This window comes from Cyanistes caeruleus, chromosome 14 (assembly GCF_971803275.1).
Source record: "Cyanistes caeruleus chromosome 14, bCyaCae1.hap1.1, whole genome shotgun sequence".
NCBI classification, from domain to species: domain Eukaryota; kingdom Metazoa; phylum Chordata; class Aves; order Passeriformes; family Paridae; genus Cyanistes; species Cyanistes caeruleus.
Window position 1 is genome coordinate 13,091,882 of NC_141714.1, and position 13,148 is coordinate 13,105,029.

Consider the following 13,148-nt stretch of genomic DNA (forward strand, 5'->3'; position numbering starts at 1 on the left):
TTTGCACACATGGAAATCTGAAGAAAAACTAAAATGATCCCTATACTTAGGGGACACAATAAGGAATTCTATTTCAGCAGCAGACACAGATAGAAAGTCTGGGGAATCTGTGGTGTTGCCTTAGAGGTGAACAGAGAATTACAAAATGTTTTATTATAAATGCTCCAGCTTAAAGACTGAATTTCAGCAAAAGAGACAAGTCTGTGCTAAAATCGTATGATGAATTAGAACCTGAGCATTGCCCTAGAGATGGATGCATGCACTGCCCAGAGGCCTAGACGACACCAATTAAAAAGAAGCTCACAGCCTCTAAAAAACAGTCTAAAAAACAAACCAGTACATTACACACGGGTAAGTGGATCCTTATCACCTGTGCAGTGGATCGTGGATCCCTGATTCAACTCAGCCACACTGAATTGAAACTTCTCACTGAAATATTACATATGGCAAACACAGCAAATCAAGCAAGCTTGAGCTTCAGAGCTTTTAAGGGATTTTAAGAGCAAACACACCCTGGTCAATAAAGACATCCTCTCTTTCCTGCTTCCAGGCTGCAGTCGCTCCCCAACCAAGGTTTTCTAGCATTTTGCAAAAGATTTTTCTGACATTTTTCCTGATGGCTGCTGGGAGTCTGGACCTGGGCAATGGTAATGCAAGATGCCATGTCTGTCTGACATGGCAGTTCTTTGGTTGGATGTTTGCACTGTTCTCAAGGCACACCAAGAGAAACATCACTCCTAAGACTACCTTTGGATATCAAGATCTAAGCAACCTGTGCTTTTCAGTGCTCAGCCTCCCTCTCAATGAGCAGCCTCGTGTTTCTAGTACTCAGTTTCCACACGTGACTTCTAGTATGTTCATGGTCCAAAAAGCCTGTTCCTATGAATGCTCCACACTCTTTCCCAATACATCTGAGTCATGCAAAGGTTCACTCCAAAGCCAAGTTGTCACCACCAGCACAGAAGGGGGTGTCCTATGGTGGGCATCAGTCACCAAATCTCAACTGTAGATTCATCATCTTCACCTGTGCCTGCATTTGCCACAAAGAAAACCTTCATTTGTTTTCAGGCTCCTGACTGAGCTGCAGGCACTGATGACTAGGCAAGCCATGGTTTGATTTGTGCCTTTAGGAAGATCCATTTGCCAGACATTAGCAATGCAGTTATGCTGTGGCCCAGCCCCATTCTATCCTGCCTGGGCCCCCCCAAGTTCTTGGGCCAACACAACAATTTCTGTGGCCACATGGAGAAGCTGAGTGATGGCTAAAATGAGTGTAGTTTTTTCCTTGTTATTCTGCAAGATTATTCTTAAATCACGAGGATGGAAGAGTCTGGAGGAAAAGGCCAGAAGAAGCACCAGTTCCCACCACAGCACCAGCTTCAAAATTGATTGCAAGCTATGCTGCAAAAAGTAACAAATCCAGCCTCTCTCTCTGCAGTCACAAGTTTTTAAGTTGCACTTTGAGATTCCCTTAAATGTGCAGAACAGCCCCTCAAAACTTCATGTCTGATGGCATCATAAGTGCAAAATTCTAAGCTCCACATATTCCTCTTGCCAAGATGGGACAAGCCCAGGAGAAAACGTCTATGTCTGTAAAATTCTAAAGAATAACCTTTAAGGCTTATGTCAGCCATTACCAAACAGCGAATAAGAGGGGAGAGCAGGCCCCCATTGCTTGTGACATGGAACTGGGCACAAAAACCACTAGAAAATCCTCTGTGTGGATTCAGAGGGACAACTGCCCACCATCCCCACTGTCAGTAACCTTCCTGCAGCACATGGTCCAGAGCACTGAGAGGGAAGGATCTCACAGGTCAAGACCTCCCTCTTTCTCCATGTAGGTCCCTCACAGCAGTGGAAAGGATGTGGCACCCTGAATTCTGCTGACCCGGCCAAATGCTGCAGGAGGCTGAGCAGGACAGTTTACAGCATCGTGGGGCTAATTTGCTTGCTGACCACCAGGTCTGCTTTGGGCCCCTGCCAACACATCCCAAAAGGCCCATAAGGCAGCACCAGATCTGCAGCGGCCACACAGCTGTAAACAGGCTGAACCAGGTGCACACATAAAACTCAGCCGCTCCTAGAAAGGCCAACTGAGCCCAAAGTAGACTACTCCTCCTCCTGCTATCAGCACATCCCATAATACCTAGAAGCTTCAGCATAGTCCATTGTCTTTAGAATACTCAAAACACTGAAATAGTTCTCAAAACTTTTCTGGGCCATCTCTGCTTTAAAATTACTTTGTTTAAATATATACCATGTCTATATATATCCGCACACACACCGAGGGAAATTGGCACCCGTGCGCAGAGCTGGTGCCCACACGCCGTACCTCTGCACAGCCTCCCAGGTCTGCCTGTGCAGCTCCACACCAGTACAACCCTACAGCAAACCAGAGCTGCTTAAAGCCACCCCAGGAAGATCCTGCCCCACCGCCAGGAGCACTGAAAAGACCACAGCTTGCAGGCTCTCCACCAGACCAGGCTCTACACCAGACTTACTAACACTCATCTTCCTTGGGGTATGGAGAGTAATGGGGGCAGGGAAGTTTCAAGACCACATTACAAATCCTTTAAGTCCTTCACTTCTGCACAAAGTTGAACCCCCCCAAGTCCTCCCTTCAGGATATTTTTCCCTCCCAGGACCAAGATGCATGATTTGGATGTTCATCAGTAAATTAAGCTCCAAGGAGCAGGACTGTGCCATGTAAGGCTTTTCTCCAACCCGGAGAGCAGCACCATTGCAGCCCCCACATACCACCTTAACACCAAAACACCCACAAGGAGGACCCATAGGGGGAAAACATCTCTGCAACCCTATGGAAGCTGCTCTGTGGAAACTTTAACTGCATTACTTCTGCTTCTGTATAATCCCAGAATAACCAGCTTAATTCAGACTGCTCCAACTCAGACACTTGATAGTTTCAACATGGTACAGACTATAACCTCACTCTAATTACAGGATCATGTTACATGTCCAACAACTGCTGCAATTTAGTCTTGCCCGATACACCCCAGCTGAAAATTGCTCATCCCACCTCTCACTCTCTTGCTTTTTGGCAACCTTTGAATGGAGGCAGGGATACCTAGCAACACCTCAGCAACTGACACACTCGCACCCCAAGCCTCATAAAGATTAAGCCATTATTTCCTTGCAGTAACAATGGCAATGACTTCCATCAGTGCAGAATAAGCTAGTTTTAGGCAAATAGCACAGACACGACACTACTGTTCACACACTTCTCTATGCAGACACAATACAGGATTATTGCAAAGAGCCAAAACACCGCGAATTCGCACGCCGCTCCCCGAGCCCGGTGTTCATCCAACACGGAGCCTGTCTGAGCAAGAGGGGACTTTTCAGAGGCAAAACCTGCAGGACCAGGCAGTCGGACTTTCACTACCTCAAAGGCAGGGGATGTTCCTTACAGCAACGCAGTCTTGCCTTTGAGCTCAGAACGGCATCCGCGGCTCCCGGATGGATCGGGAAGGTTTTCCCCCCGCAGCAGCTCGGCCGCGCCTGAGCCGAATGTTAACAGGTCTCAGCCTCGCCGCCGCCTCATGCCCGGCCCGGGAATGTTCCGCTGCCCGAGCGGACGAGCTGTCCGGCCATGGCTCGGCGATGATTCAGCAAGGGGGTGGCTCCCGGTGAGAAGGCACACCTCCTGCGAGCTGTCACACCGCGGGGCCGGGGCAAAATGGGAGCGAGAACTTGCTCTGTCTATCATGGCTGCACTTTCCAAAATGCGTAACCTGGCCTGGCAGGGGCGAGGGGAGCGGAGGGGAGGGGGGGGTTTCCATCAGCAGGCACATGAGACTAATTGAAGGAAACATCTCGAGGCTTTTACCGATGGCACAACTAAATGAAGGAAAAGAAGAAGAATGGAAAAAAAAAAAAAAATAAAAAATAGCCAGACACTTTGGGAGCCAGCATCAACTTCGCCAGGCTGTGTTCTTTGTTTCTAGGCAGACTCTAGTGCGGTGGCAAGAATGAACAAATGCGCATGTCTTCATAAGAGTCAAAAAAAAAAAAAAAAAAAAAAAAAAAAAAAAAAAAAAAAAAGGAAAAGAAAAAATCCCCCCTCCCCTCCGGTCCCTCTCTCGCCGCTGCGGCGGCCGGAGCCCTCCGGAGAGTTTGGGCTGCTTTTCCAGAAGTAAAACTCCGCTTCCTACTGCTCCGAGCGGGGGTTTGCCAGGCTACCAGGCGTCCGGGGGTACGGCAGCGCCTGCAACACTTTCGGCTGCAAAAATTAGTTCTGGTGTGGGCTTTGCGATTTATTTTTTTTTTTCCTATTAAAGAACGGCACGTCGCCCCCGCCACGCTCCAACCGCGCCAGCCGCCCTCCGCAGCCGTCCGCCGGAGCGGAGCGGAGCCCGGGCCCGCCGCCGCCGCCAGACAAAGGAGAGATGCGGAGCCGCGCCAGCACCCGCGGCCAGCCCGCCTGCGCTCCCGGGACAGCCGCCCGCGGGACCGGGACCGGCACCAGCCACCGCCGCGCCCCCTCCCCGGAGCGCGCCCCCCGTCCCCGGGCGCCCGCGGGTCGGGGGGGCACCGAGCGTCCCCGTGGCCACCCCGGCCTTACCTCGCAGCGGCGGCGGCGCTCGCAGGCAGCGGCGGCCGCTCCGTGCCACGCGCGGCGGCGCGGGGCGAGCCACGGGGGCCGGTTTAGCGCGGGGGCCGCCTGCGCGCCGCCATTTTAACGCCTCCCGCCCGCCCTCCGCCCCCCTCACCCCCCTCTCCCCGCGGCCACGCGCGGCGTGGAAATGCCACTCAGCGTCCCCCCTCGTCCTCCCCGTCCCCTCCGCCCCCGTCCCCGCCGTTACATTGACGCAGCGGCTCCTGGTCGCCGGGCCCGCCGTGGCGGAGCTATAGCAGCAGGGCAGCAGCAGCAGCCGCCGCCGTCGTGGCCCCTCCGCCGCCGCCTCCCGCCGCCGGGCGCACATGGTACGCTCCGGGGCCGCGCCGCGCCGCGCCCCGCCGGCCGCGCGCGCCGCCCGGCTGCTGCCATGGCAACCGCCCCGCGACCCCCGCCCCGCCGCGACCCGCGGGACGCGCCCCGGGGCCGCCGCTCCGCCGCCGGCCGGGATGCCCGGCCACCTCTGCACAGCCGCCGCGATCCCGCACCGAGCCCACCTGTCCCCAAAGCCACCGCCGCCCGCCGAGCGGCTGCATCGCCACTGTCCCCAAGCCACCGTCATACCTCCCTGCCGTGCCCCTTCCACCCCCAACTATCATCACACCTCCCTGGTGTGTCCACTCCATCCCCAAAGCCACCATTGCACCTCTCTGATATGTCCCCTCTATCCTTGAAGCCACCATCACACCTCCTTGCTGGGGCCCCACTGTCCCCAAAACCACGGCGACAGCCCCCCACTGAGGGGCTACATCCCTACTGTTCCCAAATCACCATCACGTGTTCCTGCTGTGTCCCCTCCGTCCCCAAAGCCCCCATCATACACTCCCACTGTATCCACACTACTCCCCAAAGTCACTATCATATGTCCCCACGGTATCCCTGCTGTCTCCAAAACTACCATCATACCTTTTTGTTGTGTCCCCACTGTCCCCAAAAGCACCATCACATCCACATTCTAAGGGGCTGTAGTCCCACTGTCCACAAAGCCACCATGATACCTCCCCACTCTGTACCCTCAGCCACTATTCAGCCCCCTGATGAGGGGTTCAATCCCTACTGTCCCCAAACCACCATCACACCTTCTTGCGTGTCCCCACTGTCCCCAATGACACCATCACATCCACTTGCTGAGGGGCTGCATCCCCACTGTTCACAAAGCCACCATCTAATCCCCCACATTGTGTCCCTGCTGTCCCAAAGTCACAATCATATACCCCCCACTGTGTCCTCTCTGTTGCCAAAGCCACCATTACACCTTCCTCCTCTGTCTTCTCTGTCCCCAAAGCCACCATCATACGCCCCACTATGTCCCCGCTGTACCCAAAGTCACCATCACGCCTTCCCACTCTGTACCCTCTGTCCCTAAAGCGGCTCTCACATGTCCCCACTGTATCCCTGCTTTTCCCAAGACCACTATTACACCTTCCCACTCTGTTCCAGCTGTCCCCAAAGTCACCATCACCTCCCCCACTGCAGCCATCCTTATGTCCAAAGCCATCATTGCACCCTTTCACGGAGGGGCCATATCCCTGCTGTCCCCAGGCCATCATCACATCCCCCCCAAACACATCTCATTTGTCCTCAAAGCCACCAGCACAGCCTCCCATCGCCGGAGCTGCTGTCACTCCACCCCCCCAGAGGGGCCGTGTCCCCGCCAGGCTTGGCCACCCTTACCTGGGTAGTGGCACAGCTCTTCCACGCTGCAGTGCTCATTTTCACTCCTGTTTTGCAACAGAAGATTGCGTACGCCAGGACAGTCGCGAGGGAGAGTAGGCGCAATGTGAAGCAGATGAGCGAGTAAATCATGAAGCCGCCGTACATGTTCTGCATACTGCAAACGAGGAGCTGATTTCCTGGCAGCCGGCTTCAGGATGCTTCAAGTCAATCTCTGCCGATGTGGCCCTTAAAAACCTCTCAGGCTGCGGCTGCAAGCAGCCCTGCTCCTTTCTGGCATTAGCATCTAATTCCCACAAATACAGATAATTGAATTATGCATTTTGTTAGGGGGAGCGGAAAACAACCAGCAACCACTGGATCACCGAGGAAAACAAAGTCGGTCACTTTTTTTTCTTAATTCAGTATTTTTGGGGGTTTGGTGACATTTTGTCGAGCATGAACTCAAGCAGAGGCAGAGAGAAGCAGCTGAGGGTTGTTTATTGGATGCAGGGCAGCCCTCCCTGACAGCAGCACTAATGGAAATAACACTAATAAAACTGTCGTGTTCGTGGTCTGAGCAGCAAAGCGTGAGCCCTGGTTTCTGTGCCCTGCTGTTCTGACAACCGCTTCCCCAGTGACCACCAGCAGACCACTCCGGCTCCCTTCCTAGTTACCACCACTGATTCATAGTTGAGATCAATTAGTTAATGTTTGCAAAGTCAGTTGAAGATGACAAAGCGTTACATGCTGCTAATAAAACCATAATGATCCCACTGTTAAACATTAAACACACAATGAGGTGTAAAAAAAAATACCACATTTATGGAAAATTCCTCCTCCTGCAAAGACAAAGGATTAGCTCCTAAAAAAAAGGAGGATGAGCACAAATTTGCACCACAGGATTGTGTCTCAAGGGTTTGGCTTCTTCTTGGATGTTTGCTACTGATTATTTGTGTGTCTGTGGGCACACCACTTGGGACAGCCGTTGCTGACTCACCTGAACATGGCAACTTAATCCAGAGCTAACCGAAAGTCACCAGAAGGTTTCGGAAAGAGATGGTCCTTTTCGTTTTGTGCCTCTGCTTCCCAGTCTGCTAAATGGGGTGAGGATTGCAGCTGTGTAGCCTGATTTTTGCAGACAACATAATACAGCAGTTAGCAAACCCTCACAACGCGGTCATTAGAAGCCTGGGGAGCTGTGCTGCCTGTGAGACACGTCACACCACAGTGCGAGAAACAAAAGTGGGTGTGTGGGACTTTCTAGGAGATTTTTCTTGGCAATGAGTCTTGCTTTAAACATAGAACTGGTAGCTGTGCCACTGGTAGGGCCCCAGGTCGCAGTATGTAGAGCAGCGCATGTCTGATGCTCTGACCTACAGGCGAGAAGGAGGAGAGGAACCAGGAAAACCACGTTTGTCTGTAGCTCTGGGCCTGCACGGGGCCACCTTCATGGTGATGAGGCACTGGAGTTTCTGGCAGGGCAGAAGCCATGGGTGGGGATTTGCACAACAGGAACTCCAGGCAGTTTAGCTTTGGCACAGAGATCTCAGAGAGGAGAACTCCTCTCCAAAAAGAGCAGCCCTTTGATAAGGTATCCCTCACTTCCTCCATCAAACTGCCCTTTGCAAAGAGCACACCTGAGCTGCAACAGCCTACTGCATCTTCCTCCTGAAATCTGATGCTGCCCTGCTTTGATGGCGATCGGTTGATGACTGCAGAAGAGCTGAATCATGAAACAGAGGTTATAAACAAGGTTATTTTTAACGAAGGGAACAAATCCCACATCATTCAGAAGTCGGGGCAAGGGACTGCCGGCTAGGGCTTGCAGGTCTCACTTCTGCCCTGATGTTCTTTATGTCCTGGAGCAAATTAAAATCTTTCTAGCCTTTAATTTACCTCCTTGTAGCATGGACAAAGCAGCAGACTCCAGTTGTGCTTTCTTTGTACAGCAAAGCTCCTGGTGTGACAATAAAGCGATGCTGGGAGCTGTGTGATGCCAAGGGCTGGCTTGCACTGCCACCCGGCACCTTGCAGAGCTATTTTCAGCCATGCAAAACGATCACACACAGTATTTCAACAATGTTCATAGACATTTCAGATGCAGAGAGAGACTAACCAGTCTGATTCCCCTCTCCCATATTTCACAGTCTTACATTTCAATTCCCACATGAATCCCAGTAACTTCTGCTTCATTTTGCTCACTGCAAACTCAAAATAGACAAGTTTTGCAACCCAGAGACTCCTGCTGTGTCCTTCAGGCACTGGGGTGCTGCTGATGTGCTGTGGGTAGCCAGCCCAGGGGGAGGGAAGACGGGTCTGGTTCACCTACAGCTAACTGGGAAATTTCCTGAGTATGCCACTTTCTCACATTTAAATTCTTCCAAGAAAAGCATATTTCATTTTTCCTAGGAAAGATGACTCAACTTAGAGAAGCAGGAGATTGGGGCTGGGGCTGGCCAGGCTTCCATGCACTTCCCAAGAAATATGAACAATTCCATGTACAGATCCTTGCAAACCTGTCTTCTCTGCTTTGTGCCCGAATTAACAAGTGCTTTGGGTGTGTCTTACCAACATTACAGAGATAACTACCAAGGTTAAAGAACCCTAGATTTTTTGAAAATGTTTTGTAAATATACATATTTAAATATATACACACACGTATATTTACAAAAACTTTAGGAGATTGTAAACTTCCCCGCCATACTTACTTAAAATGCTTTTAAGGAGGACTTTTGCTTCTGGAGGAGCTTACCTTGTTCACTCAAGTTTTCTTTAAGTAGTGATTTCCACACAGAAAATATATAGAACCCAAAACAGAAATGGGTTGGATCCCAAGTGTCTCTTTTCCCCCGGCCCATCTTCACTTACCTGCTGTGGAAGCACTGGCTTGGGACACACAGCAGCTCCTTGGCACAGGTGCCCAAGAACCTCCAGCCTGGCTGTGAGAAGTGGAACAGGACCAACCTTGCAAGCCAGTTCCCTCTTGCTGGTGCCTGCAAGGACATGTGGCTGCGTGCCAGGAGATGGAATAACCATTGCCCCGCGCTAGTTATGGGGCAGGGATGCTGCAAGGCTGTGCTAATTAGTGCTTGAGACGCCTCTGTGATCTGTAGATGAAAGGTGATTTACAGCTGCTAATTATTGCTCTCCTTCATGTGAAGTCTATTATTTCCTGGTGTCCCTCATTTTGACTCATGCCACATCCCGTATTTGGCACAGGGCAGGTTCCTCTCTGTAGAGGTGGTGCTTTACATCTCCAGCTGCTTGCACACTGCACAAGTGTGTGATCTGCTCTCAGCACCCATTTGAGGCAGCCTGGCTGTGTCCATGCTTGGGAAACTTGGGCTGGAATTTGCACAAAGGTGGAGCTCATGAGCAGATGGCTTAGCTGCTGGATTCAGAGGGGCTGCATTCAGTGCTGTGTACTCAGCTGGGTTGTGCACTCAGCTCTGTGAACAGCCAGAGGACCAGGTGGGTGAACCAGAGAGGAGAAACAGGAATATCCCAAGCTTCTCTGCTTGGGATTGCCCCAGGGAAGGGGAAGAAGCCAGAGAGGACCAGACTGGGGCCTCTTAGTCTATGGTTTCTCATCTGTGTCCCAAACCTCCTGGGCAGGAATTAAAAAGCAGGAGAGGTTCGTGTCTCTGCTAGGTGTCTGGAGGGAAGGGATATTAACGTGGTTTTGTGAACAGCCCATGGATAGCAGAAGGAACAGGTATATTCAATGTCCTTCCCACCTTATGCCCCATGGCACACGCACATTGTCAGGTTGCAAAAGCAAGTGACATTTTGCTCTTGTTGCTAAATAAAACAGAAGAAAGTAGCACGTGGTGTAAGGTAGTTGTAACAATAGAGGAAGAAATATCCCTGATACTCTACACTAAAGCAATTCTAGCACAGAGTGGGATTTCCTTTCCCCTCACTCACCGTGCAGCTCTCCAGCTGGGAAGTAAATGGCCACTCACACAAGCTGGCACAAGGCAGCCAGGGATTTTTACAACTGAAAGAGATCTACCTCCTGCCTAGCCCACAGCAGTTTCCACCTTCTTCCCTGAAGTCCACAGGATTTTAAACCTGCAAATGATGAGAATCCCAGGCAGCCTCACGTACCAGAGAACAAGGAGAACTGGATGGGGCTTCCAGTCCCAGCACAGCACTCTCTCCATCACCCTGCCCCCTTGGCTCCACCAAGCCCTCCTGGCTGTTTGCCTACACGGTGAATTGGCCTGGGGCTGCTGTTACTCTCCCCATCACACTCTAATTCCAGCTTTGGTTTGCTATCAACAGACCCATTTGGGTCTTGTGCCACCTTCCTGGGAGCCAACGATAGCAAGAGCCCTGCTTGTCCCCTTCAAAAGCCCTGTGAATGTACACACAGGCTGCCCAGGGATGTGTAACATGAAGGAATCGGAGTGCTGAGCAGAAACAAGATTGCAGAGCTGTACCCCAGTGGCAATGCACATGCATACAGAAGGAGACTATTTCAGAAGTGTTCGTGCCAAGTGAGCTGATGAAGGCTGCAGTGGTTCTCTGGGCCAGTGTCACCCTCACACCCACCTGCAGATCCCTTTGTGGGGGCCATGAGACCCATGGGACCTGCAGCCCTTGATGGAGGAAATCAGTGCTCCAGGCTGATGTTGTGACACCTTCCCCTGCTCCACATTCCTGACGTATTGTGAATCTCTGAGGTACTAAGAAAGCCACAAGCTAATTCCTTTTCTTGCTACAAGACAATCAATGGAGTGAGCCAAACACTGCTATGGGGAGTGTGGTTACTCATTCGAAGTCCCATCTATGCTGCAAAGGGAAAACACAGGAAGATGCCCACCTTAAAATCTGCCTTCTGCTGTGTTGTATTTTTTTTCTGCAACATTTTCTTCAGAAGGTTCTGTCCTGAATTCCTCAATGTGTCTGGGCAGAGGGGCCTTGGGTCCAAAGTTGCTTTGCACATCACTCACCCTCATGGCAGTGAGACCCGGCATTTGCTGGGACAGGGTCTTGCACTGTACTCCTGCACTTCTGTATGGCTTCTACTAACTATGGGAAATGCTGAAAACAAGTCTTCAAAACCTAACCCTGCTCAAGCAGAAGCTGATTTTAATGGCTTCTGCTGAATATTAACCTTACATGTGTTACCAAGGAGTGAGCAGAGACATAGGCCATGAGCACCAGTTAGAAATTGACATTTTACATAAGAGGTTGACAAACCAGGATCATTTTGACACCTTCAATAAGATAAATCATGGTAGAGTATTAAAATTCTTTTCTTTTTAGCAGCTGAATATTCGCGAATAACAGTTTTTAATAACCATGAATGACGACACCAAACTGCCACACCCCTAATTGAAATCATCGCTCACTTCTTCTGGCAGGTAGGAAGGGATTTCTCAGCTTTCCTCCTCCTTTTAAACAACCTCTGCAGCAAAGAAACACTAAAAGGTGGAAAAAACACACAATTTTGCGTGGTGGTGACATTGACAGATGTGATGGTGCAGGCTGTACATGACGTTGTGATTTTTTATTAATAACTCTGCACTGCAGAGCTCAGTTAAGAAAAGAAGGAGTGCCTGAGTGCGTGGGGAGGACAGCTTTGTTCTTTGGACTTGCAAGAGAAAGAACGTAACGTCAAAGGTAGAAACACAGGAGGGGAACAAGACTCACAAAGGAGGCAATGGGCTGTGGGTGGCTGTGAGCATCAGGTACATGCAGCAAACGAGACCTCAGCCATCAGGTATCCGGGCTTGCAAATCAATTGTCTTGGATCAGCAACAAGAGGGCAGGAAAAGATGCTCTCTGTCTGTGGGAGCAGATAAGAGAGGTCCAGCCGTTTTAAATAAAAGGGTTTGGGAGTTTTTCTTTGCTGACTGTTATGGTGGATTACCCACAGAAAAATGCTTGGTCCTTTCCTCCAGCAAGGGAGTGTTCTTGTCCCTTCTGGCCCTCACAAATCACCCATGCAGAGCTGTGCAGAGCCGGGCAAGATGGGGAAAGAGGGATTCCCTCTCCAAAGGCAGCAAATGTCTGCAGCCGCCCCATTTTCCCCTGTCCCGAGCAGCCTCGGAGGAGCTGCTGTGCAGGGAGGACACGGGCAGCAGTGGGGCCGAGCCCGAGTGCCAGCCCGTGATGAACACACTGTCCCCAGTCACGTCCCTGCACCGCCCAGGGGAAGGAAACCAAGCTTCAAAGGGAGGGAGGCAGGAGGGGCCCGAGTTCCGGGGGCGGCTGCTCCCCAGTGTTTGTCATCATCCAAAGGAAGAGTGAAAGTTTTCGCTCTTGGGATAATTATTAAAAACATTTGGGTCTTGCTTTCACATGCCCTCTTCTTTTTTGTTTTTTTAATTAACTGTAAGCCCCGTCCTGGCTGCTAAACAGGGATCTGCGGAACTGAGGCTTGTTTAAATACAGTGATTTATGCTCCTTTGGAAGCGAGCTGGCATTTCTGAGGAACCCCACCCAAGCCTAGCAAACACCATGGGAGTGCACTGACTCACTGGCTGCTGGCATCCGCTCCTCTCCCTCGATGGCTGCAGCCTGCAGCCAGTTTGGGCACATGAGAGGCAGTCCCGGTAAGTCAACCCGGGGCCCCAGAGACACCTTACAGGGAGCCCGCGCCTGCCAAAAGCTCCTGCTCCCAGGAGAGGCTGAGAAGGGAAGAGCAGCAGCACTGCAAGGCTGAGTCAAGCTGTAATCCCCGGAGCTGGAGGAAGCAGCGTGCTGGCACAGCCTGTGCCTCCAGCGAGGGCTAAGAGCCCGCTGCCAATTAACAAGCGTTCACATCGCCCGAGGCCAGCCAGCCTTGCGGACTGGCCTGCCTGGCAAGCCTTGGCAGAAGCCCCTTTGCTTTGCTACACCGTGA

General features: G+C 51.5%; 1 protein-coding gene and 1 long non-coding RNA gene across 24 annotated transcripts in view; one reads left to right on the forward strand and one right to left on the reverse strand.

Annotated features, from left to right (window-relative positions):
- The window catches only part of MBNL3 (muscleblind like splicing regulator 3), an 87,923-nt gene extending 82,980 nt beyond the window's left edge, over nt 1-4,943 (reverse strand). For 6 of the 23 annotated variants that reach the window (XR_015276511.1, XR_015276509.1, XR_015276515.1 and 3 more), the window contains exon 1: nt 4,583-4,723. The gene's annotated coding sequence lies outside the window, so the exon portion shown is untranslated. Of the gene's footprint in view, nt 1-3,403; nt 3,640-4,582; nt 4,736-4,823 lie in introns of those variants that run through there. The other 17 variants (XR_015276512.1, XM_086850973.1, XM_086850969.1 and 14 more) reach the window with 9 other exon arrangements.
- On the forward strand, nt 4,853-6,877 carry LOC147650570 (uncharacterized). The gene is made up of 2 exons (XR_015276520.1): nt 4,853-4,944; nt 6,372-6,877. It is a non-coding gene; the product is annotated as an uncharacterized LOC147650570 (long non-coding RNA).
- The last annotated feature ends 6,271 nt before the right edge of the window (nt 6,878-13,148 follow it).